Below are 22898 nucleotides of genomic sequence, written 5' to 3' on the forward strand. Positions count from 1 at the left end.
CGCATCTCCCGCTCCATCTGCAGCAGCATTTCTTTTCCACTTTGAGAGGAGCCACAAGGTGGCTCTTTTACTTCTGCCTTTGCACCTCCTGGCCAGCAGGAAATGCATTTCAACAGCAACGCTTCCAAGCAGCCGGCAATCAATTCAAAGTACAAGCAGTATTCTGTCAGTCGCACACAGCTCCCGACTGCCCCCTCATGCTCATGCTGGCCACGATTTTGGACTTGTCTCAATTTAAATCATGAGCTCAGTTCTTTCTCTGCTTCTTTGACCATCTCTGCTGAATTCCATCCAAATGATTCTCACCCGCTGCCTCTCGTACATGCTGTCGAGAGAAAAGCGTCGGCCGTGTTTGGGCAGCAGATGTCTGCAGCAGGATCTCCCCGCTGTTCATTTGATTTACTTGCATACAGGTGCTGAGTCTATCACGGGAATCAAGTTGGAGGACATTATGCAACGTCACAGGGTTCAGTTCCAGTTGTGGGTGTAGGCGTTACACGTGAGAGGCAGTCGCATCGATGCCCGCATTCCCGAATCTCTCCGTGGTTCCAGCAAACTTCAGTTGATCTATTGGTGAGTCTACACTGCTCCAAAACTTTAGCATGTGCTGTTCCACAAGGACTCCATAGATCGTAGATCTTAGAATCCTCCAGTGCAGAAGGAGGCCATCCGGCCCATCCGATCTGCACCGAACACACTCCCACCCAGGCCCGATTCCCATGATGCCACGCATTTAACCTAGCCAGTCCCACTGACACTCAGGGGCCATTTAGCATGGCCAATCAATCTTACCCGCATGTCATAGTTGGAGGGAGATGAGAATTTTTGGATTGCTGCTTCAATGAAGGTGTCTTTATTTTCCCAAATATCAAAGGTGCAATCCTGAGGTGAGTAAAGAAATTAACTCTGCAATACGTGTCCTTATCTGTGAGGTGGAAGTGAATGTTTTACACTGGCACTCAGCCCACTGACCTCCATATGCATCTGCTCAATGCGCTGACCGACACAGTGAGCAAAGAGTTTAGATCTCAATGTGCGCCAAGTCAGAATTCAAGATCTGCATGAAGGTGCAAGGCAGTTCCGATGAATGCAATAAGTTGAGCTTTGCAGCATGAGACATTTAATTGAATAGAGCCCAGGCCTCGGCTGTGGAGAAATCGTCAATGGCTGTTAAGTCTCACTCAGCTGGAACAATGTGAGGTCGATGAATCGGCAAAGAGCTATAGGTACATGGCAGTCAATCAGTAAAGAGAGAGCCGTGGTGTGCTCCCCTTCGATAGCTCAGCTGGTAGAGCGGAGGACTGTAGATGATTGAAGCTGACATCCTTAGGTCGCTGGTTCAATTCCGGCTCGAAGGAAGCCCAAAGTTCACTTTTACCATAACTCTGCATGGAGCAGCATGATACATTGTGCCAGTCATTGCAGCTTGTCACTTGCATTGGTCTCGCATCTCCCGCTCCATCTGCAGCAGCATTTCTTTTCCACTTTGAGAGGAGCCACAAGGTGGCTCTTTTACTTCTGCCTTTGCACCTCCTGGCCAGCAGGAAATGCATTTCAACAGCAACGCTTCCAAGCAGCCGGCAATCAATTCAAAGTACAAGCAGTATTCTGTCAGTCGCACACAGCTCCCGACTGCCCCCTCATGCTCATGCTGGCCACGATTTTGGACTTGTCTCAATTTAAATCATGAGCTCAGTTCTTTCTCTGCTTCTTTGACCATCTCTGCTGAATTCCATCCAGATGATTCTCACCCGCTGCCTCTCGTACATGCTCTCGAGAGAAAAGCGTCGGCCGTGTTTGGGCAGCAGATGTCTGCAGCCGGATCTCCCCGCTGTTCATTTGATTTACTTGCATACAGGTGCTGAGTCTATCACGGGAATCAAGTTGGAGGACATTATGCAACGTCACAGGGTTCAGTTCCAGTTGTGGGTGTAGGCGTTACACGTGAGAGGCAGTCGCATCGATGCCCGCATTCCCGAATCTCTCCATGGTTCCAGCAAACTTCAGTTGATCTATTGGTGAGTCTACACTGCTCCAAAACTTTAGCATGTGCTGTTCCACAAGGACTCCATAGATCGTAGATCTTAGAATCCTCCAGTGCAGAAGGAGGCCATCCGGCCCATCCGATCTGCACCGAACACACTCCCACCCAGGCCCGATTCCCATGATGCCACGCATTTAACCTAGCCAGTCCCACTGACACTCAGGGGCCATTTAGCATGGCCAATCAATCTTACCCGCATGTCATAGTTGGAGGGAGATGAGAATTTTTGGATTGCTGCTTCAATGAAGGTGTCTTTATTTTCCCAAATATCAAAGGTGCAATCCTGAGGTGAGTCAAGAAATTAACTCTGCAATACGTGTCCTTATCTGTGAGGTGGAAGTGAATGTTTTACACTGGCACTCAGCCCACTGACCTCCATATGCATCTGCTCAATGCGCTGACCGACACAGTGAGCAAAGAATTTAGATCTCAATGTGCGCCAAGTCAGAATTCAAGATCTGCATGAAGGTGCAAGGCAGTTCCGATGAATGCAATAAGTTGAGCTTTGCAGCATGAGACATTTAATTGAATAGAGCCCAGGCCTCGGCTGTGGAGAAATCGTCAATGGCTGTTAAGTCTCACTCAGCTGGAACAATGTGAGGTCGATGAATCGGCAAAGAGCTATAGGTACATGGCAGTCAATCAGTAAAGAGAGAGCCGTGGTGTGCTCCCCTTCGATAGCTCAGCTGGTAGAGCGGAGGACTGTAGATGATTGAAGCTGACATCCTTAGGTCGCTGGTTCAATTCCGGCTCGAAGGAAGCCCAAAGTTCACTTTTACCATAACTCTGCATGGAGCAGCATGATACATTGTGCCAGTCATTGCAGCTTGTCACTTGCATTCGTCTCGCATCTCCCGCTCCATCTGCAGCAGCATTTCTTTTCCACTTTGAGAGGAGCCACAAGGTGGCTCTTTTACTTCTGCCTTTGCACCTCCTGGCCAGCAGGAAATGCATTTCAACAGCTTCCAAGCAGCCGGCAATCAATTCAAAGTACAAGCAGTATTCTGTCAGTCGCACACAGCTCCCGACTGCCCCCTCATGCTCATGCTGGCCACGATTTTGGACTTGTCTCAATTTAAATCATGAGCTCAGTTCTTTCTCTGCTTCTTTGACCATCTCTGCTGAATTCCATCCAGATGATTCTCACCCGCTGCCTCTCGAACATGCTCTCGAGAGAAAAGCGTCGGCCGTGTTTGGGCAGCAGATGTCTGCAGCAGGATCTCCCCGCTGTTCATTTGATTTACTTGCATACAGGTGCTGAGTCTATCACGGGAATCAAGTTGGAGGACATTATGCAACGTCACAGGGTTCAGTTCCAGTTGTGGGTGTAGGCGTTACACGTGAGAGGCAGTCGCATCGATGCCCGCATTCCCGAATCTCTCCGTGGTTCCAGCAAACTTCAGTTGATCTATTGGTGAGTCTACACTGCTCCAAAACTTTAGCATGTGCTGTTCCACAAGGACTCCATAGATCGTAGATCTTAGAATCCTCCAGTGCAGAAGGAGGCCATCCGGCCCATCCGATCTGCACCGAACACACTCCCACCCAGGCCCGATTCCCATGATGCCACGCATTTAACCTAGCCAGTCCCACTGACACTCAGGGGCCATTTAGCATGGCCAATCAATCTTTCCCGCATGTCATAGTTGGAGGGAGATGAGAATTTTTGGATTGCTGCTTCAATGAAGATGTCTTTATTTTCCCAAATATCAAAGGTGCAATCCTGAGGTGAGTAAAGAAATTAACTCTGCAATACGTGTCCTTATCTGTGAGGTGGAAGTGAATGTTTTACACTGGCACTCAGCCCACTGACCTCCATATGCATCTGCTCAATGCGCTGACCGACACAGTGATCTCAATGTGCGCCAAGTCAGAATTCAAGATCTGCATGAAGGTGCAAGGCAGTTCCGATGAATGCAATAAGTTGAGCTTTGCAGCATGAGACATTTAATTGAATAGAGCCCAGGCCTCGGCTGTGGAGAAATCGTCAATGGCTGTTAAGTCTCACTCAGCTGGAACAATGTGAGGTCGATGAATCGGCAAAGAGCTATAGGTACATGGCAGTCAATCAGTAAAGAGAGAGCCGTGGTGTGCTCCCCTTCGATAGCTCAGCTGGTAGAGCGGAGGACTGTAGATGATTGAAGCTGACATCCTTAGGTCGCTGGTTCAATTCCGGCTCGAAGGAAGCCCAAAGTTCACTTTTACCATAACTCTGCATGGAGCAGCATGATACATTGTGCCAGTCATTGCAGCTTGTCACTTGCATTAGTCTCGCATCTCCCGCTCCATCTGCAGCAGCATTTCTTTTCCACTTTGAGAGGAGCCACAAGGTGGCTCTTTTACTTCTGCCTTTGCACCTCCTGGCCAGCAGGAAATGCATTTCAACAGCAACGCTTCCAAGCAGCCGGCAATCAATTCAAAGTACTAGCAGTATTCTGTCAGTCGCACACAGCTCCCGACTGCCCCCTCATGCTCATGCTGGCCACGATTTTGGACTTGTCTCAATTTAAATCATGAGCTCAGTTCTTTCTCTGCTTCTTTGACCATCTCTGCTGAATTCCATCCAAATGATTCTCACCCGCTGCCTCTCGTACATGCTCTCGAGAGAAAAGCGTCGGCCGTGTTTGGGCAGCAGATGTCTGCAGCAGGATCTCCCCGCTGTTCATTTGATTTACTTGCATACAGGTGCTGAGTCTATCACGGGAATCAAGTTGGAGGACATTATGCAACGTCACAGGGTTCAGTTCCAGTTGTGCGTGTAGGCGTTATACGTGAGAGGCAGTCGCATCGATGCCCGCATTCCCGAATCTCTCCGTGGTTCCAGCAAACTTCAGTTGATCTATTGGTGAGTCTACACTGCTCCAAAACTTTAGCATGTGCTGTTCCACAAGGACTCCATAGATCGTAGATCTTAGAATCCTCCAGTGCAGAAGGAGGCCATCCGGCCCATCCGATCTGCACCGAACACACTCCCACCCAGGCCCGATTCCCATGATGCCACGCATTTAACCTAGCCAGTCCCACTGACACTCAGGGGCCATTTAGCATGGCCAATCAATCTTACCCGCATTTCATAGTTGGAGGGAGATGAGAATTTTTGGATTGCTGCTTCAATGAAGGTGTCTTTATTTTCCCAAATATCAAAGGTGCAATCCTGAGGTGAGTAAAGAAATTAACTCTGCAATACGTGTCCTTATCTGTGAGGTGGAAGTGAATGTTTTACACTGGCACTCAGCCCACTGACCTCCATATGCATCTGCTCAATGCGCTGACCGACACAGTGAGCAAAGAGTTTAGATCTCAATGTGCGCCAAGTCAGAAATCAAGATCTGCATGAAGGTGCAAGGCAGTTCCGATGAATGCAATAAGTTGAGCTTTGCAGCATGAGACATTTAATTGAATAGAGCCCAGGCCTCGGCTGTGGAGAAATCGTCAATGGCTGTTAAGTCTCACTCAGCTGGAACAATGTGAGGTCGATGAATCGGCAAAGAGCTATAGGTACATGGCAGTCAATCAGTAAAGAGAGAGCCATGGTGTGCTCCCCTTCGATAGCTCAGCTGGTAGAGCGGAGGACTGTAGATGATTGAAGCTGATATCCTTAGGTCGCTGGTTCAATTCCGGCTCGAAGGAAGCCCAAAGTTCACTTTTACCATAACTCTGCATGGAGCAGCATGATACATTGTGCCAGTCATTGCAGCTTGTCACTTGCATTAGTCTCGCATCTCCCGCTCCATCTGCAGCAGCATTTCTTTTCCACTTTGAGAGGAGCCACAAGGTGGCTCTTTTACTTCTGCCTTTGCACCTCCTGGCCAGCAGGAAATGCATTTCAACAGCAACGCTTCCAAGCAGCCGGCAATCAATTCAAAGTACAAGCAGTATTCTGTCAGTCGCACACAGCTCCCGACTGCCCCCTCATGCTCATGCTGGCCACGATTTTGGACTTGTCTCAATTTAAATCATGAGCTCAGTTCTTTCTCTGCTTCTTTGACCATCTCTGCTGAATTCCATCCAAATGATTCTCACCCGCTGCCTCTCGTACATGCTGTCGAGAGAAAAGCGTCGGCGGTGTTTGGGCAGCAGATGTCTGCAGCAGGATCTCCCCGCTGTTCATTTGATTTACTTGCATACAGGTGCTGAGTCTATCACGGGAATCAAGTTGGAGGACATTATGCAACGTCACAGGGTTCAGTTCCAGTTGTGGGTGTGGGCGTTACACGTGAGAGGCAGTCGCATCGATGCCCGCATTCCCGAATCTCTCCGTGGTTCCAGCAAACTTCAGTTGATCTATTGGTGAGTCTACACTGCTCCAAAACTTTAGCATGTGCTGTTCCACAAGGACTCCATAGATCGTAGATCTTAGAATCCTCCAGTGCAGAAGGAGGCCATCCGGCCCATCCGATCTGCACCGAACACACTCCCACCCAGGCCCGATTCCCATGATGCCACGCATTTAACCTAGCCAGTCCCACTGACACTCAGGGGCCATTTAGCATGGCCAATCAATCTTACCCGCATGTCATAGTTGGAGGGAGATGAGAATTTTTGGATTGCTGCTTCAATGAAGGTGTCTTTATTTTCCCAAATATCAAAGGTGCAATCCTGAGGTGAGTAAAGAAATTAACTCTGCAATACGTGTCCTTATCTGTGAGGTGGAAGTGAATGTTTTACACTGGCACTCAGCCCACTGACCTCCATATGCATCTGCTCAATGCGCTGACCGACACAGTGAGCAAAGAGTTTAGATCTCAATGTGCGCCAAGTCAGAATTCAAGATCTGCATGAAGGTGCAAGGCAGTTCCGATGAATGCAATAAGTTGAGCTTTGCAGCATGAGACATTTAATTGAATAGAGCCCAGGCCTCGGCTGTGGAGAAATCGTCAATGGCTGTTAAGTCTCACTCAGCTGGAACAATGTGAGGTCGATGAATCGGCAAAGAGCTATAGGTACATGGCAGTCAATCAGTAAAGAGAGAGCCGTGGTGTGCTCCCCTTCGATAGCTCAGCTGGTAGAGCGGAGGACTGTAGATGATTGAAGCTGACATCCTTAGGTCGCTTGTTCAATTCTGGCTCGAAGGAAGCTCAAAGTTCACTTTGACCATAACTCTGCATGGAGCAGCATGATACATTGTGCCAGTCATTGCAGCTTGTCACTTGCATTAGTCTCGCATCTCCCGCTCCATCTGCAGCAGCATTTCTTTTCCACTTTGAGAGGAGCCACAAGGTGGCTCTTTTACTTCTGCCTTTGCACCTCCTGGCCAGCAGGAAATGCATTTCAGCAGCAACGCTTCCGAGCAGCCGGCAATCAATTCAAAGTACAAGCAGTATTCTGTCAGTCGCACACAGCTCCCGACTGCCCCCTCATGCTCATGCTGGCCACGACTTTCCACTTGTCTCAATTTAAATCATGAGCTCAGTTCTTTCTCTGCTTCTTTGACCATCTCTGCTGAATTCCATCCAAATGATTCTCACCAGCTGCCTCTCGTACATGTTCTCGAGAGAATAGCGTCGGCCGTGTTTGACCTTTGTCCTATATGGACCACCGTTGTGTGTGCTTGTCATACCTGGACACATCCCCTTCCAGTTTGGGTCCTCTCCTCAGCACCGAGTATAAAGGTGGCTGTCTCCTCCCCCTTGTTCAGTCCAGGTCGGTTATTTGTTGGGATCTGCTCCTGATTCTGTTGTGAATAAAAGCCTATACTTATATTGGCATATCGGTAGTCTTTCGCCTTATTGATAGCGCATCAATTTTATTCACAACAGTTACTAGTATGGAGCAGTTTCTAAATCCCGACAAGTTAGCATTAGACCCTCAAGAGGTTGGAGCCTCTGATAAATTTGATCATTGGTTGGACTGCTTCGAAGAATTCGTCGACACCGCTACGGCCATCGACACCGACGCTGCTAAACTCCACGTGCTCCGCGCCCGGGTAAGTGAAACTGTCTATGGAATCTTCCGGGACGCTGCTACTTACACGGACGCTATCGAACTCCTAAAAGGGCAGTTCCGAAAGAGCCCTAACGTGGTTTACGCCAGACACCTCCTAACTACCCGCAAGCGGCAGCCAAGAGATTCGTGCGCCCAATTTCTGCGCGCCCTGCGAGTCCTCGCCCGAGCATGCGGCTGTAAGGCTGTTTCAGCAGCTCAGAACATGGAGGATCTGATCCGCGATGCCTACGTTGCGGGCATTGAGTCTACATACATCCGGCAGCGCCTGCTGGAACAAGATGACCTAGACCTCCGGAAAACGGCCACGATGGCTGAAACGTTAGAAGCGGCCTCCCATAATCTCGGGTCTTACCTTGCATCCCGTTCCACCGACGGCTCCACTGCGACGGCTGCTCCAGCAGGGCCCAAATGTTACTTTTGTGGCCTACCGAAGCACCCTCGGTGTCACTGCCCGGCAAAGAACGCGATTTGCTCCGGATGCGGTAAGCTAGGCCACTTTGTTAAAGTCTGCCGAGCAAAGCCGCTTCCGAAGACTCGTGGAGCCATGTGTGCTCCGAGGGCGCAGCCATCTTTGATGCAGGCGGCGGCTGCGCGCGAATCGCCATCTTTGATGCGGTCACCGGAAGTGCGGGAATCGCCATCTTTGATGCGGTCACCGGAAGTGCGGGAATCGCCATCTTTGATGCGGTCACCGGAAGTGCGGGATTCGCCATCTTTGAGACTGGCATCAAGGCGAGCTGAGCAGGAAGCTTCATCCGTGACGTCATCAGACGGCGACGAAGATGGATTCTTCTTTAATTCAACAGTGGCATCGATTTGCTTGGACCAGTCGCAGCCACATCAACTCTCCAAGTCCATAATGGAGATCAAGGTAAATGGTCATGCAGAAAACTGCCTGTTTGACTGTGGGAGCACAGAAAGTTTTATACACCCTCGCACAGTGCGTCAATATGCCCTTCCCGTGCGACCCTGGAGCCAGACCATCTTCATGGCCTCGAATTCCCTCAGTCCCTGTCCCCAATGTCGTGTGCCCTGAGCCCGTGGCGGCCCCCCACCCCCCAGCTCCGGTTCCCACTGTTCCCCATACGCCAGCAGGGCCACTGCTCACTCCTCTCGCCCCTGTGTACAGCTCGCTTGAGTCGCTGGAGCCGTCGCCACACAGTACCCGACGATTGGACGGGACGACGGATCGGTCCGCTTCACACCACCCAGCGCCTTCTCTCGACGCTCACTGTACGGAGCCTGGGCCGACATCGCTCCCTGCTCGGACGACTCTGCGACCTGCACTACGACGGTCGCGACGGCGGATCAAGCCACCGGTTCGTCTGGACTTGTAATATTGTTTCCGCTTCACCCCCGTGTTGTTTTTTTAAAAGGAAGGGGTGAATGTGGTGGACCTCAGTCGTGCCTTTGTCCTATATGGACCACCGTTGTGTATGCTTGTCATACCTGGACACATCCCCTTCCAGTTTGGGTCCTCCCCTCAGCACCTAGTATAAAGGTGGCTGTTTCCTCCCCCTTGTTCAGTCCAGGTCGGTTATTTGTTGGGATCTGCTCCTGATTCTGTTGTGAATAAAAGCCTACACTTATATTGGCACACCGGTAGTCTTTCGCCTTATTGATAGCGCATCAGCAACGTCACAGGGTTCAGTTCCAGTTGTGGGTGTAGGCGTTACACGTGAGAGGCAGTCACATTGATGCCCGCATTCCCGAATCTCTCCATGGTTCCAGCAAAATTCAGTTGATCTATTGGTGAGTCTACACTGCTCCAAAACTTTAGCATGTGCGGTCCCGGGCATTCGGCCTCTGATCTTCGGGTAAGGGTTCTCCAAGGCGGCCTTCACAACACACGACAGCGCAGAGTTGCTGAGCAGAGATTGATAGCCAGGTTCCGCACACATGAGGACGGCCTCAACCGGGATCTTGGGTTCATGTCACACTGTCTGTAACCCCCTCAACTTGCCTGTATTTGCAAAGTCTCACAGGCTGTCCTGTCTGGAGACAATACACATCTCTTTAACCTGTGCTAATGCACTCTCCACTCACATTGTCTGTATCTTTAAGACTTGGTTAGCTGTAAAGACTCGCATTCCAATCATTATTCATTATTCTGTAAATTGAGTTTGTGTCTTTATATGCCCTGTTTGCTGTTTATGAGCAGATCTCCCACTCACCTGACGAAGGAGCAGCGCTCCGAAAGCTCGTGGCATTTGCTACAAAATAAACCTGTTCGACTTTAACCTGGTGTTGTTAGACTCCTTACTGTGTTTACCCCAGTCCAACGCCGGCATCTCCACATCATGGAATGTGAGGGAACAGCGAATGTGCTGCATTACTGGTGGACGCATTTAATTGCTGTCAGTGGAGTGTTTGGATCAATTGTAGCTCTGAGGCACTCCCTGCTGGTCAGCTGGTGCAACTGCAGAACTGAAACAGACATTTGCAGGCAGTGTTCAAACAGGAAAAGAGGGTCCCTGTGCTTTGGCGACACCATGTTAACTGTAATCTCTTTGTCAAGTTAGGAATGCTGAGTTGAGTGAATTGTAGTTTCTAACACACTCCCTTCAAATAAACACGTGCACCATCGAGCTGTTATTGAAGCAGCCAGCTGACGACAGATGTGGATTGGAATGCAGTGATATTCAGCACATTTCAAGATGAAGCATTGATGGAAAGCAGTGAAGGCGACTTTGTTGCTGATTGTTCCGCATGTGAATTCCCATTTCCACTTGTGACCCTTTTTGTAGCAGATCTCTCTGAAATGGGAGCCCAGCAACTTTGTTTGTCAACTGGGCCAGTGGCGCAATAGATAACGCGTCTGACTACGGATCAGTAGATTGTAGGTTCGACTCCTACCTGGCTCATGTAACTTTTGCAGTCTCCACATGACAATTTGACGCCCTTTCCAAACTGACAAATCTGCTTGTGTTGTCATTGCAGCGTGAATGGCTCCCTCTCCAGAGATTCAATAGCTAAATGTGAACATTACTAAATGTACCTGTGGGGTTTGATGTTGAGACTTTTAATTGATCTCAACTTTTCTTCTCTTTCAGTAACCAGATCAAGTCATGGAGTTCTCTTAAACGGCTCTTTTAGTTTCTACGTATAACGAGGACCCTGGAATTTCACAGCTCCCAGACTCTACCAAAGCACAGTTTAAATTGAGGAATACACAATGACTTTGCCCCCACAGCTCTGTGTGGTATGGAGTTCCAAAGAAACACAACCCTCTGGCAGAAGAAATTCCTCTTCATCTCAGTCTTAAATTGCCCCCCACCCGCCTTTATTCTGAGACGATATCCTCTGGTCCGAGACTCTCACAAGAGGGAAACATGCTCTCAGCATTTACCCTGTCAAACAACGGGCGGAGGGAAGAGTGAGTGTGTTATTATGTCCCGATACAACCGGTGCGGTGGAGGGTAATTTGTGGCTCACGTGTTCGAGTGGAACTATCAACAGGAATGCCTCGGCGCTCGCGCTTTGAGCGGCCACCAGCACGCCGACCCTTTGACCCAAATGATCGATGCTATGAATGTGGAGAAAAGGGTCATTATCCTTATGACTGTCATCGCTATAGCCGACGCAGAAGGAGCAGGTCCAGGACTAGATCACGTTCACGTTCACGGGGAAGAAGGTATACCCGTTCACACTGCCGTACCCGTGGTAGAAGGTCCAGGTCTTTTTCTCCTCGGCGGTCCCGCTCATTTTCACCAAGAAGGTCTCGATCGTTTTCTCCTAAAAGGTCCAGGTCTAGATCAAGGTCACGGTCCAGATCCAGGTCTCTGCCGAGGCAGAGAAGCAGGTTCTATCTCTAAGAAGACCCAAGTCTGGATCTCCGGTTCGAAGTCGCTCAAAGTCTAGATCACTTTCACCAAAGCGAAGTCGTACGCCATCTGAAAACTCTCGTAGAAGTGCAAGTCCTGACCGAAATGACTAAGTTGGAAAGCAAACCTTTAGAATGAATGTTTTTTGTTTACATTCTTTGAAGTTGTCTGGGAATCTTCATTCTTTGTGGGTTTTTGATTTGATTTTAAGTGTAAGGGCTTGTTTCTAACTTAATTTTTCATGCTCCCTTTTCCCTCTTTGTGGAAAACATATGGCGTGGGTAGGACTGATTTTTTTTTTAAAAAGAATACACATCTTAGAGTAGAGACTAAATCCAGTAACCTGCATTTATTTTTCCTGCATAACTGTGTTGTATTTTGTTCTAATATCAGATTCCTGTTGAAGTGTATCACATTTTTGTATCTGGAAATAGAAATAAATAAATTGTCCTGAAAAAAAAAACATTTATCCCCACATCGACCAAATAAAGATTCCTTACTTCTCAATCACATCCTATTACTTAATTTTCCAATCCTCTTTGTACTTCCGCATCAGAAAACATTTGGAATAATTTACCTTTGTTTGCGTACACTGACATGTGACACAATGACTGTCTGTGAACAATTGTCCTGAGCACATAGAGAATTTGTGGATGTTGATCCCATTGCCTGCCACACGCACAGCAAACACTCTGTAATGTGAGTGAGCTGTCCAGTCCCTTGCAGGATCTTACACTCGATGTTTCACAGCAGGATATCAGACGGTAAATGCGTGTTGCTCCTTGGCCAGCAGAGAAAAGCCTCTGCCAATTCATGCACTGACTATTCATGTGAAATGCTTTCTCCCCACCACCATGTCAAAGCAGCAGCAGTCAGACAGTGGCTGGACGCACAGATACAATAACAGTGAAAGAGGCTGCGAATAAGCCACACGTGGGGAAGGGTAGAAAGATGACAGCAAACTAGCAGCTGCCTGGAATGTGAGGGCAGTAAGGAGTCTAACAACACCAGGTTAAAGTCCAACAGGTTTATTTGGTAGCAAACGCCACTAACTTTCAGAGCGCTGCTCCTTCGTCAGGTGAGTGGAAGATCTGCTCATAAACAGCAAACAGGGCATATAAAGACACAAACTCAATTTACAGAATAATGAATAATGATTGGAATGTGAGCCTTTACAGCTAATCAAGTCTGAAAGGTGCAGACAATGTGAGCGGTCATGGGCATTCAGCCTCTGATCTTCGGGTAAGCGTTCTCCAAGGCGGCCTTCACAACACACAACAGCGCAGAGTCGCTGAGCAGAGACTGATAGCCAGATTCCGCACACATGAGGACGGCCTCAACCGGGATCTTGGATTCATGTCACACTATCTGTAACCCCCACAACTTGCCTGGACTTGCAAAGTCTCACTGGCTGTCCTGTCTGGAGACAATACACATCTCTTTAACCTGTGCTAATGCTCCCTCCACTCACATTGTCTGTACCTTTAAGACTTGATTAGCTGTAAAGACTCACATTCCAATCATTATTCATTATTCTGTAAATTGAGTTTGTGTCTTTATATGCCCTGTTTGCTGTTTATGAGCAGATCTCCCACTCACCTGACGAAGGAGCAGCGCTCCGAAAGCTCGTGGCGTTTGCTACCAAATAAACCTGTTCGACTTTAACCTGGTGTTGTTAGACTCCTTACTGTGTTCATCCCAGTCCAACGCCGGCATCTCCACATCATGGAATGTGAGGGAACAGCGAATGTGCTGCATTACTGGTGGACGCATTTAATTGCTGTCAGTGGAGTGTTTGGATCAATTGCAGCTCCGTGGCACTCCCTGCTGGTCAGCTGGTGCAACTGCAGAACTGAAACAGACATTTGCAGGCAGTGTTCAGACAGGAAAAGAGGGCCCCTGTGCCTTGGCGACAGCATGTTAACTGTAATCTCTTTGTCAAGTTAGGAATGCTGAGTTGAGTGAATTGTAGTTTCTAACACACTCCCTTCAAATAAACACGTGCACCATCGAGCTGTTATTGAAGCAGCCAGCTGACGACAGATGTGGATTGGAATGCAGTGATATTCAGCTCATTTCAAGATGAAGCATTGATGGAAAGCAGTGAAGGCGACTTTGTTGCTGATTGTTCCACATGTGAATTCCCATTTCCACTTGTGACCCTTTTTGTAGCAGATCTCTCTGAAATGGGAGCCGAGCAACTTGGTTTGTCAACTGGGCCAGTGGCGCAATGGATAACGCGTCTGACTACGGATCAGTAGATTGTAGGTTCGACTCCTACCTGGCTCGTGTAACTTTTGCAATCTCCACATGACAATTTGACGCCCTTTCCAAACTGACAAATCTGCTTGTGTTGTCATTGCAGCGTGAATGGCTCCCTCTCCAGAGATTCAATAGCTAAATGTGAACATTACTAAATGTACCTGCAAAATGTCTTGTTGCGGGCTTTGATGTTGAGCCTTTTAATTGCTCACAACTTTTCTTCTCTTTCAGTAACCAGATCAAGTCACAGAGTTCTGTTAAACAGCTCTTTTAGTTTCAATGTATCGTCAGGACCCTGGAATTTCACAGCTCCCAGTCTCTACCAATCCAGAGTATAGAACTGAGCAATAGACAATGACTTTGCCTCATAGCTCTGTGTGGTATGGAGTTCCAAATAAACACAACCCTGAATGAAGAAATTCCTCTTCATTTCAGTCTTAAATTGTGCTCCCCACCCCACCCCCTTTATGCTGAGACTGTGCCCTCTGATCCTGAACTCTCCCAAGGGGGAAACATGCTCTCAGCATTTACCCCGTCAAACACTTAGCCCCACATCCACCAAATAAAGATTACTTACTTCTCAATCACATCCTACTCCAGGCAGTCCCCGGGTTACGAACGAGTTCCATTTTTAAGTCTGTCTGTAAGTCGAATTTGTATGTAAGTCGGAACAGTTACGTACGGTTCACATGTAGTCAATTAGTCAAATGTTTGTCTTAGTATATAGTATATATTTTACCTAAAACATCTTAAATATAATAATACAGTAATAATAATAAATGGAAGTGACACAAAACTTGGAAAACGCTCAGTGTTTTGAGCGTCGCGCAGTGTAGTCCGCCCGTTCGTCAGTACTAACCACTGTATGTAACTCAATAGTGACCTAATAATAGGCTTTACGGAGGTCGGTACATAAGTACAGGCGTTCGTAAGTCGGGCGTTCGGAACCCAGGGACTGCCTGTATTTAATTTTCCAATCCTGTTTGTACTTCCGCATCAGAAAACATTTGGAATAATTTACCTTTGTTTGCGTACACTGACATGTGACACCCTGACTGTCTGTGAACAATTGTCCTGAGCCTATAGAGAATTTGTGGATGTTGATCCCATTGCCTGCCACACGCACAGCAAACACTCTGTAATGTGAGTGAGCTGTCCAGTCCCTTGCAGGATCTTACACTCGATGTTTCACAGCAGGATATCAGACGGTAAATGCGTGTTGCTCCTTGGCCAGCAGAGAAAAGCCTCTGCCAATTCATGCACTGACTATTCATGTGAAATGCTTTCTCCCCACCACCATGTCAAAGCAGCAGCAGTCAGACAGTGGCTGGACGCGCAGATTGTGGTGAACCATCGTTGGTTCACCACTGGGGTTTGTTACCATGTTACTGTTGGGCTAGGGTGTTATTACTGTGGGGGTTGTACTATGTTGTTGGGTTAGGGTGTTTACCTGTTATAAGTGTTACCATGGCACATTCCAGTGGGGTCCCGCCTCCGGTGGCAGGGTATAAGACCCCCTGCTCCGGCAGGACCCCTTCAGTCTGAACTGGTGTATTCGTGTTAGTAGTTTCATTGTTACTGTATTAAAGCCTTCAATACTAAAGCCTTGATTCCATGTGCTCATTGACGCGCATCAATTTAATACAGTAAACAGAGAGTATGGAACAGATTCTAAAACCGGATCGTCTGACACTGGACCCACGTGCGGTCGGTGCAGCTAACACATTCGACCATTGGTGGAAGTGCTTTGAGGACTACCTGGCAGCCTCGGTAGCTATCACTACGGACAGTGATAGACTCCAGGTCCTCCACGCGAGGGTAAGCGACACGATTTACCTAGCCATTCGTGCAGCTCCCACTTACCAGGGTGCCGTCGAGCTCCTAAAGAATAGGTACATTATGCCACCCAACGAGATACATGCTCGTTACCTCCTCGCTACACGACGTCGGTAGTCGGGCGAAACCATAGAGGATTATGCCAATGAGCTCCTGCAGCTTGCCAGGGGTTGCGACTGTAAGGACGTCTCCGCCGAGCAGTACATGTACGACCTCGCCCGAGACGCGTTCGTAGCAGGGGTAGGGTCCTCGTACATCAGGCTTAAATTACTAGAAAAGGGGAAACTCAACTTGCGATTCATGGGGGCGGCCATCATGGTCCACGACGACTAGGAGCGACCAGCAGGGGTCCTCAGCATCCACATCGGCAGCATGCAGTGACGCCCAGGGGCCAACGGTGGCGTCGATCTCTCTGGATCAGACCAGGCATTACAGACTGGAACATTCTATGATGGAGGTAAAGGTTAGTGGCAGAACTGTGAATTGTCTGTTTGACAGTGGGAGCACCGAAAGTTTCATACACCCTGAAACTGCTAAAAGGTGTGGACTCCGGGTTCTCCCTGCCAAACAGACAATTTCCATGGCATCACAGTCCCGGTCTGTACCGATCCAAGGACGATGTATGGTAACTCTTGAGGTACAGGGCACAGTTTACGAGCAATACAGGCTCCTTGTGCTACCTCACCTTTGCGCGCCAATTATCCTCGGACTAAACTTTATGGTCCACATGAAGAGTGTGATCCTACAGTACGGTGGGCCACTCCCTTCACTGGCAGTAGGGAACCAGCCGCAGCCTCCAAATTGCCCAAAGCGCCCCGCGTGCAATCTATCCACCCTGAAGATCACGACATCATCCCTTTTTAAAAATCTGGTACCTGGCTGCAAGCCCATCGCTACTAAAAGTAGGCGTTACAGCGCTGAGGACCGGATCTTTATTAGATCTGAGGTTCAGCGGCTCCTCAAGGAAGGGATCATACAGGCCAGTGCTAGTCCGTGGAGAGCGCAGGTCGTGGTAGTCAAAAGCGGGAACAAACCTCGGATGGTCATCGACTATAGTCAGACCATTAATAGATACACGCAGCTGGATGCGTATCCTCTCCCGCGCATTTCTGTTATGGTCAATCAGATTGCGCAGTACCGAGTGTTTTCTACCATAGACCTTAAGTCCGCCTACCATCAACTCCCCATCCGCCCAGAGGACCGACAATATACGGCCTTTGAGGCGGATGGTCGTCTATACCAATTCCTCAGGGTTCCATTTGGTGTCACCAATGGGGTCTCGGTCTTCCAGCGTGCTATGGACCGAATGGTGGACCAGAATGGGTTGCGGGCTACCTTCCCGTACCTGGATAACGTCACCATCTGCGGCCATGACCAGCAGGACCACGACACGAATCTCCAACACTTTCTGCGCACTGCATCTCGCCTGAATCTGACCTATAACAGGGAGAAGTGCGTATTCCGTACGCGTAAGTTAGCCATCCTCGGATACGTGGTGGAAAACGGGGTCATTGGCCCTGATCCAGACCGTATGCGCCCACTCACTGAACTTCCCTTGCCCGCTAGCATGAAAGCACTGAGGAGATGCCTCGGGTTCTTTTCGTATTATGCACAGTGGGTCCCCAACTACGCGGACAAAGCTCGTCCGCTCATTAAGTCCACGACCTTCCCACTTACGCCGGAGGCCCAATTGGCCTTCAAGGTTTTGAAAAGCGACATCTCGAAAGCCACGATGCACGCGGTGGATGAATCCATCCCTTTCCAGGTGGAGAGTGATGCATCTGACTTCGCCCTAGCCGCCACACTAAACCAGGCAGGCAGGCCTGTCGCGTTTTTTTCCCGCACCCTTCAAGGCCCAGAGATTCGGCACTCAGCGGTGGAAAAGGAGGCTCAGGCCATTGTGGAGGCAGTCAGACACTGGCGCCATTACCTGGCAGGTAAGCGGTTCACCCTGATCACGGATCAACGATCCGTGGCGTTTATGTTCAATAACACGCAGAGGGGCAAGATCAAGAACGATAAGATCTTGCGGTGGAGAATTGAGCTCTCCACCTATAATTACGATATTATGTATCGTCCAGGGAAGCTCAATGAGCCCTCGGATGCCCTCTCGCGCGGAACATGTGCCATCATGCAGGAGGACCGCTTGAAGGCTCTCCACAATGATCTGTGTCATCCTGGAGTCACCAGACTCTACCACTTCATCAAAGCCCGCAACCTGCCCTACTCGGTGGAGGAGGTCAGGTCAGTAACTAGAAGCTGTCGGATTTGCGCAGAATGCAAACCACACTTTTATCGACCAGACCGGGCACATTTGGTCAAGGCCACTCGCCCTTTTGAGAGGCTGAGTGTGGATTTTAAGGGCCCCCTTCCCTCAACGGACCGGAATGTCTATTTTCTCAATATAATAGACGAATATTCCCGGTTTCCGTTTGTTTTCCCCTGTGCGGACACGTCAACTGCCACCGTCATCAAGGTTTTCAGTGAACTTTTTACCCTGTTCGGGTACCCCTGCTACATTCATAGCGACAGGGGCTCGTCGTTCATGAGCAACGACTTGAGGCAATTCCTGCTCTCATTCGGGATTGCCTCTAGTAGAACCACGAGCTACAACCCTAGGGGTAACGGACAGGTGGAAAGGGAGAATGCTACAGTCTGGAAGGCTGTCCTACTGGCACTGAAATCCAGGGGCCTTCCAGTCTCCCGTTGGCAGGAGGTCCTTCCAAATGCGCTCCATGCTATCCGCTCCCTCCTGTGTACGGCAACCAATGCTACTCCCCACGAGAGGATGTTCTCATTCCCTTGGAAGTCGTCCTCGGGGACCTCATTGCCAGCCTGGTTGACGTACCCAGGACCCGTCCTTCTGCGGCGCCATGTGAGGGCTCGCAAGTCCGACCCCTTGGTCGAACCGGTCCAACTCCTCCACGCCAACCCTCAGTATGCCTATGTGGCATATCCTGACGGGCGAGAGGACACTGTCTCTATTAGAGACCTGGCGCCCGCAGGGGACGTAGCAACCCCTGTCGCTCCTATTCCCCCAGTCACAAATCCACTACTCCTCATTACTTCCCCAGACGTGGCGCGGTCAGCACCGGGACCAGTGCATAACACTTTTACTCCCATGTACAGCTTGCCTGAGACTCGGAGATCGGCGCCACCATCATCACCACCACCACCACTACCACCAAACGTTCCAGGATCCCCTGCACCATCGCCTCACCAGGGCCGGCCGGCCCGGGAGTCCTTGAGGGGACAGCCACACGTTACTTGGAGAGAGCCACTACAAGCACCTGCTCCGTTTTCGCAACCGGTGTTGAGGAGATCGCAGCGTCGGTGCGGTCCTCCAGACCGTCTGGACTTGTGAATCCTGTGATTTTTTTTTTTTTGTTATTGTCTGTTTTCGTCCACCCCGCCACCTTTTGTTCCTAAAGGAGGGGTGAATGTGGTGAACCATCGTTGGTTCACCACTGGGGTTTGTTACCATGTTACTGTTGGGCTAGGGTGTTATTACTGTGGGGGTTGTACTATGTTGTTGGGTTAGGGTGTTTACCTGTTATAAGTGTTACCATGGCACATTCCAGTGGGGTCCCGCCTCCGGTGGCAGGGTATAAGACCCCCTGCTCCGGCAGGACCCCTTCAGTCTGAACTGGTGTATTCGTGTTAGTAGTTTCATTGTTACTGTATTAAAGCCTTCAATACTAAAGCCTTGATTCCATGTGCTCATTGACGCGCATCACAGATACAATAACAGTGAAAGAGGCTGCGAATAAGCCACACGTGGAGAATGGTAGAAAGATGACAGCAAACTAGCAGCTGCCTGGAAAGTGAGGGAGCAGCGAATGTGCTGCATTACTGGTGGACGCAATTAATTGCTGTCAGTGGACGAATTGCAGCTCCGAGGCACTCCCTGCTGGTCAGCTGGTGCAACTGCAGAACTGAAACAGACATTTGCAGGCAGTGTTCAGACAGGAAAAGGGGGCCCCTGTGCTTTGGCGACAGCATGTTAACTGTAATCTCTTTGTCAAGTTAGGAATGCTGAGTTGAGTGAATTGTAGTTTCTAACACACTCCCTTCAAATAAACACGTGCACCATCGAGCTGTTATTGAAGCAGCCAGCTGACGACAGATGTGGATTGGAATGCAGTGATATTCAGCACATTTCAAGATGAAGCAGTGATGGAAAGCAGTGAAGGCGACTTTGTTGCTGATTGTTCCGCATGTGAATTCCCATTTCCACTTGTGACCCTTTTTGTAGCAGATCTCTCTGAAATGGGAGCCCAGCAACTTTGCTTGTCAACTGGGCCAGTGGCGCAATGGATAATGCGTCTGACTACGGATCCGAAGATTGTAGGTTCGACTCCTACCTGGCTCGTGTAACTTTTGCAATCTCCTCATGACAATTTGACGCCCTTTCCAAACTGACAAATCTGCTTGTGTTGCCGTTGCAGCGTGAACGGCTCCCTCTCAAGAGATTCAATAGCTAAATGTGAACATTACTAAATGTACCTGCAAAATGTTTTGTTGCGGGCTTTGATGTTGAGCCTTTTAATTGATCACAACTTTTCTTCTCTTTCAGTAACCAGATCAAGCCACAGAGTTCTGTTAAACAGTTCTTTTAGTTTCAATGTATCGTCAGGACCCTGGAATTTCACAGCTCCCAGTCTCTACCAATCCAGAGTATAGAATTGAGCAATAGACAATGACTTTGCCTCACAGCTCTGTGTGGTATGGAGTTCCAAATAAACACAACCCTCTGGCAGAAGAAATTCCTCTTCATTTCAGTCTTAAATTGTGCTCCCCACCCCACCCCCTTTATGCTGAGACTGTGCCCTCTGATCCTGAACTCTCCCAAGGGGGAAACATGCTCTCAGCATTTACCCCGTCAAACACGTGGCCCCACATCCACCAAATAAAGATTACTTACTTCTCAATCACATCCTACTCCAGGCAGTCCCCGGGTTACGAACGAGTTCCATTTTTATGTCTGTCTGTAAGTCGAATTTGTATGTAAGTCAGAACAGTTACGTACGGTTCACATGTAGTCAATTAGTCAAATGTTTGTCTTAGTATATAGTATATATTTTACCTAAAACATCTTATATATAATAATACAGTAATAATAATAAATGGAAGTGACACAAAACTTGGGAAACGTGCTGTGTTTTGAGCGTCGCGCAATGTCGTCCGCCCGTTCGTCAGTACTAACCACTGTATGGAACTCAATAATAACCTAATAATAGGCTTTACGGAGGTCGGTACATAAGTACAGGCGTTCGTAAGTCAGGCGTTCGGAACCCAGGGACTGCCTGTATTTAATTTTCCAATCCTGTTTGTACTTCCGCATCAGAAAACATTTGGAATAATTTACCTTTGTTTGCGTACACTGACATGTGACACCCTGACTGTCTGTGAACAATTGTCCTGAGCCTATAGAGAATTTGTGGATGTTGATCCCATTGCCTGCCACACGCACAGCAAACACTCTGTAATGTGAGTGAGCTGTCCAGTCCCTTGCAGGATCTTACACTCGATGTTTCACACAGGATATCAGACGGCAAATGCGTGTTGCTCCTTGATCAGCAGAGAAAAGCCTCTGCCAATTCATGCACTGACTATTCATGTGAAATGCTTTCTCCCCACCACCATGTCAAAGCAGCAGCAGTCAGCCAGTGGCTGGACGCACAGATACAGTAACAGTGAAAGAGGCTGCGAATAAGCCACACGTGGAGAATTGTAGAAAGATGACAGCAAACTAGCAGCTGCCTGGAAAGTGAGGGAGCAGCGAATGTGCTGCATTACTGGTGGACGCATTTCATTGCTGTCAATGGATGAATTGCAGCTCCAAGGCACTCCCTGCTGGTCAACTAGTGCAACTGCAGAACTGAAACAGACATTTGCAGGCAGTGTTCAGACAGGAAAAGAGGGTCCCTGTGCCTTGGCGACACCATGTTAACTGTAATCTCTTTGTCAAGTTAAGAATGCTGAGTTGGGTGAGTTGTAGTTTCTAACACACTCCCTTCAAATAAACACGTGCACCATCGAGCTGTTATTGAAGCAGCCAGCTGACGACAGATGTGGATTGGAATGCAGTGATATTCAGCACATTTCAAGATGAAGCATTGATGGAAAGCAGTGAAGGCGACTTTGTTGCTGATTGTTCCGCATGTGAATTCCCATTTCCACTTGTGACCCTTTTTGTAGCAGATCTCTCTGAAATGGGAGCCCAGCAACTTTGCTTGTCAACTGGGCCAGTGGCGCAATGGATAATGCGTCTGACGACGGATCAGAAGATTGTCGGTTCGACTCCTACCTGGCTCGTGTAACTTTTGCAATCTCCACATGACAATTTCACACCCTTTCCAAACTGATCAATCTGCTTGTGTTGTCATTGCAGCGTGAATCGCTCCCTCTCCAGAGATTCAATAGCTAAATGTGAACATTCCTATTTGTACCCACGGACTTTGATGTTGAGGCTTTTAATTGATCTCAACGTTTCTTCTCTTTCAGTAACCAGATCAAGTCATGGAGTTCTCTTAAACGGCTCTTTTAGTTTCTACGTATAACGAGGACCCTGGAATTTCACAGCTCCCAGGCTTTACAGAGGTCGGTACGTAAGTACAGGCGTTCGTAAGTCGGGCGTTCGGAACCCAGGGACTGCCTGTATTTAATTTTCCAATCCTCTTTGCACTTCGGCATCAGAAAACATTTGGAATAATTTACCTTTGTTTGCGTACACTGACATGTGACACCCTGACTGTCTGTGAACAATTGTCCTGAGCACATAGAGAATTTGTGGATGTTGATCCCATTGCCTGCCACACGCACAGCAAACACTCTGTAATGTGAGTGAGCTGTCCAGTCCCTTGCAGGATCTTACACTCGATGATTCACACAGGATATCAGATGGCAAATGCGTGTTGTTCCTTGGCCAGCAGAGAAAAGCCTCTGCCAATTCATGCACTGACTATTCATGTGAAATGCTTTCT

At 48.7% G+C, this 22898-nt stretch overlaps 6 non-coding genes across 6 annotated transcripts; all 6 read left to right on the top strand.

The window, feature by feature from the left end:
* The first annotated feature begins 1270 nt into the window (after window positions 1–1270).
* Window positions 1271–1358, top strand: trnay-gua (transfer RNA tyrosine (anticodon GUA)). Its single transcript is given in 2 exon segments — window positions 1271–1307; window positions 1323–1358. It is a non-coding gene; the product is annotated as a tRNA-Tyr (tRNA).
* A 1357-nt stretch (window positions 1359–2715) lies between these two features.
* trnay-gua (transfer RNA tyrosine (anticodon GUA)) lies at window positions 2716–2803 on the top strand. Its single transcript is given in 2 exon segments — window positions 2716–2752; window positions 2768–2803. It is a non-coding gene; the product is annotated as a tRNA-Tyr (tRNA).
* Window positions 2804–4141: 1338 nt separating this feature from the next.
* On the top strand, window positions 4142–4229 carry trnay-gua (transfer RNA tyrosine (anticodon GUA)). Its single transcript is given in 2 exon segments — window positions 4142–4178; window positions 4194–4229. It is a non-coding gene; the product is annotated as a tRNA-Tyr (tRNA).
* Window positions 4230–5586: 1357 nt separating this feature from the next.
* On the top strand, window positions 5587–5674 carry trnay-gua (transfer RNA tyrosine (anticodon GUA)). The gene is given in 2 exon segments: window positions 5587–5623; window positions 5639–5674. It is a non-coding gene; the product is annotated as a tRNA-Tyr (tRNA).
* Window positions 5675–7031: 1357 nt separating this feature from the next.
* trnay-gua (transfer RNA tyrosine (anticodon GUA)) lies at window positions 7032–7119 on the top strand. Its single transcript is given in 2 exon segments — window positions 7032–7068; window positions 7084–7119. It is a non-coding gene; the product is annotated as a tRNA-Tyr (tRNA).
* A 6911-nt stretch (window positions 7120–14030) lies between these two features.
* On the top strand, window positions 14031–14103 carry trnar-acg (transfer RNA arginine (anticodon ACG)). The gene has a single exon. It is a non-coding gene; the product is annotated as a tRNA-Arg (tRNA).
* Window positions 14104–22898: the final 8795 nt, after the last annotated feature.

The sequence above is a fragment of the Mustelus asterias genome, chromosome 7, assembly GCF_964213995.1.
Source record: "Mustelus asterias chromosome 7, sMusAst1.hap1.1, whole genome shotgun sequence".
Taxonomy (NCBI): domain Eukaryota; kingdom Metazoa; phylum Chordata; class Chondrichthyes; order Carcharhiniformes; family Triakidae; genus Mustelus; species Mustelus asterias.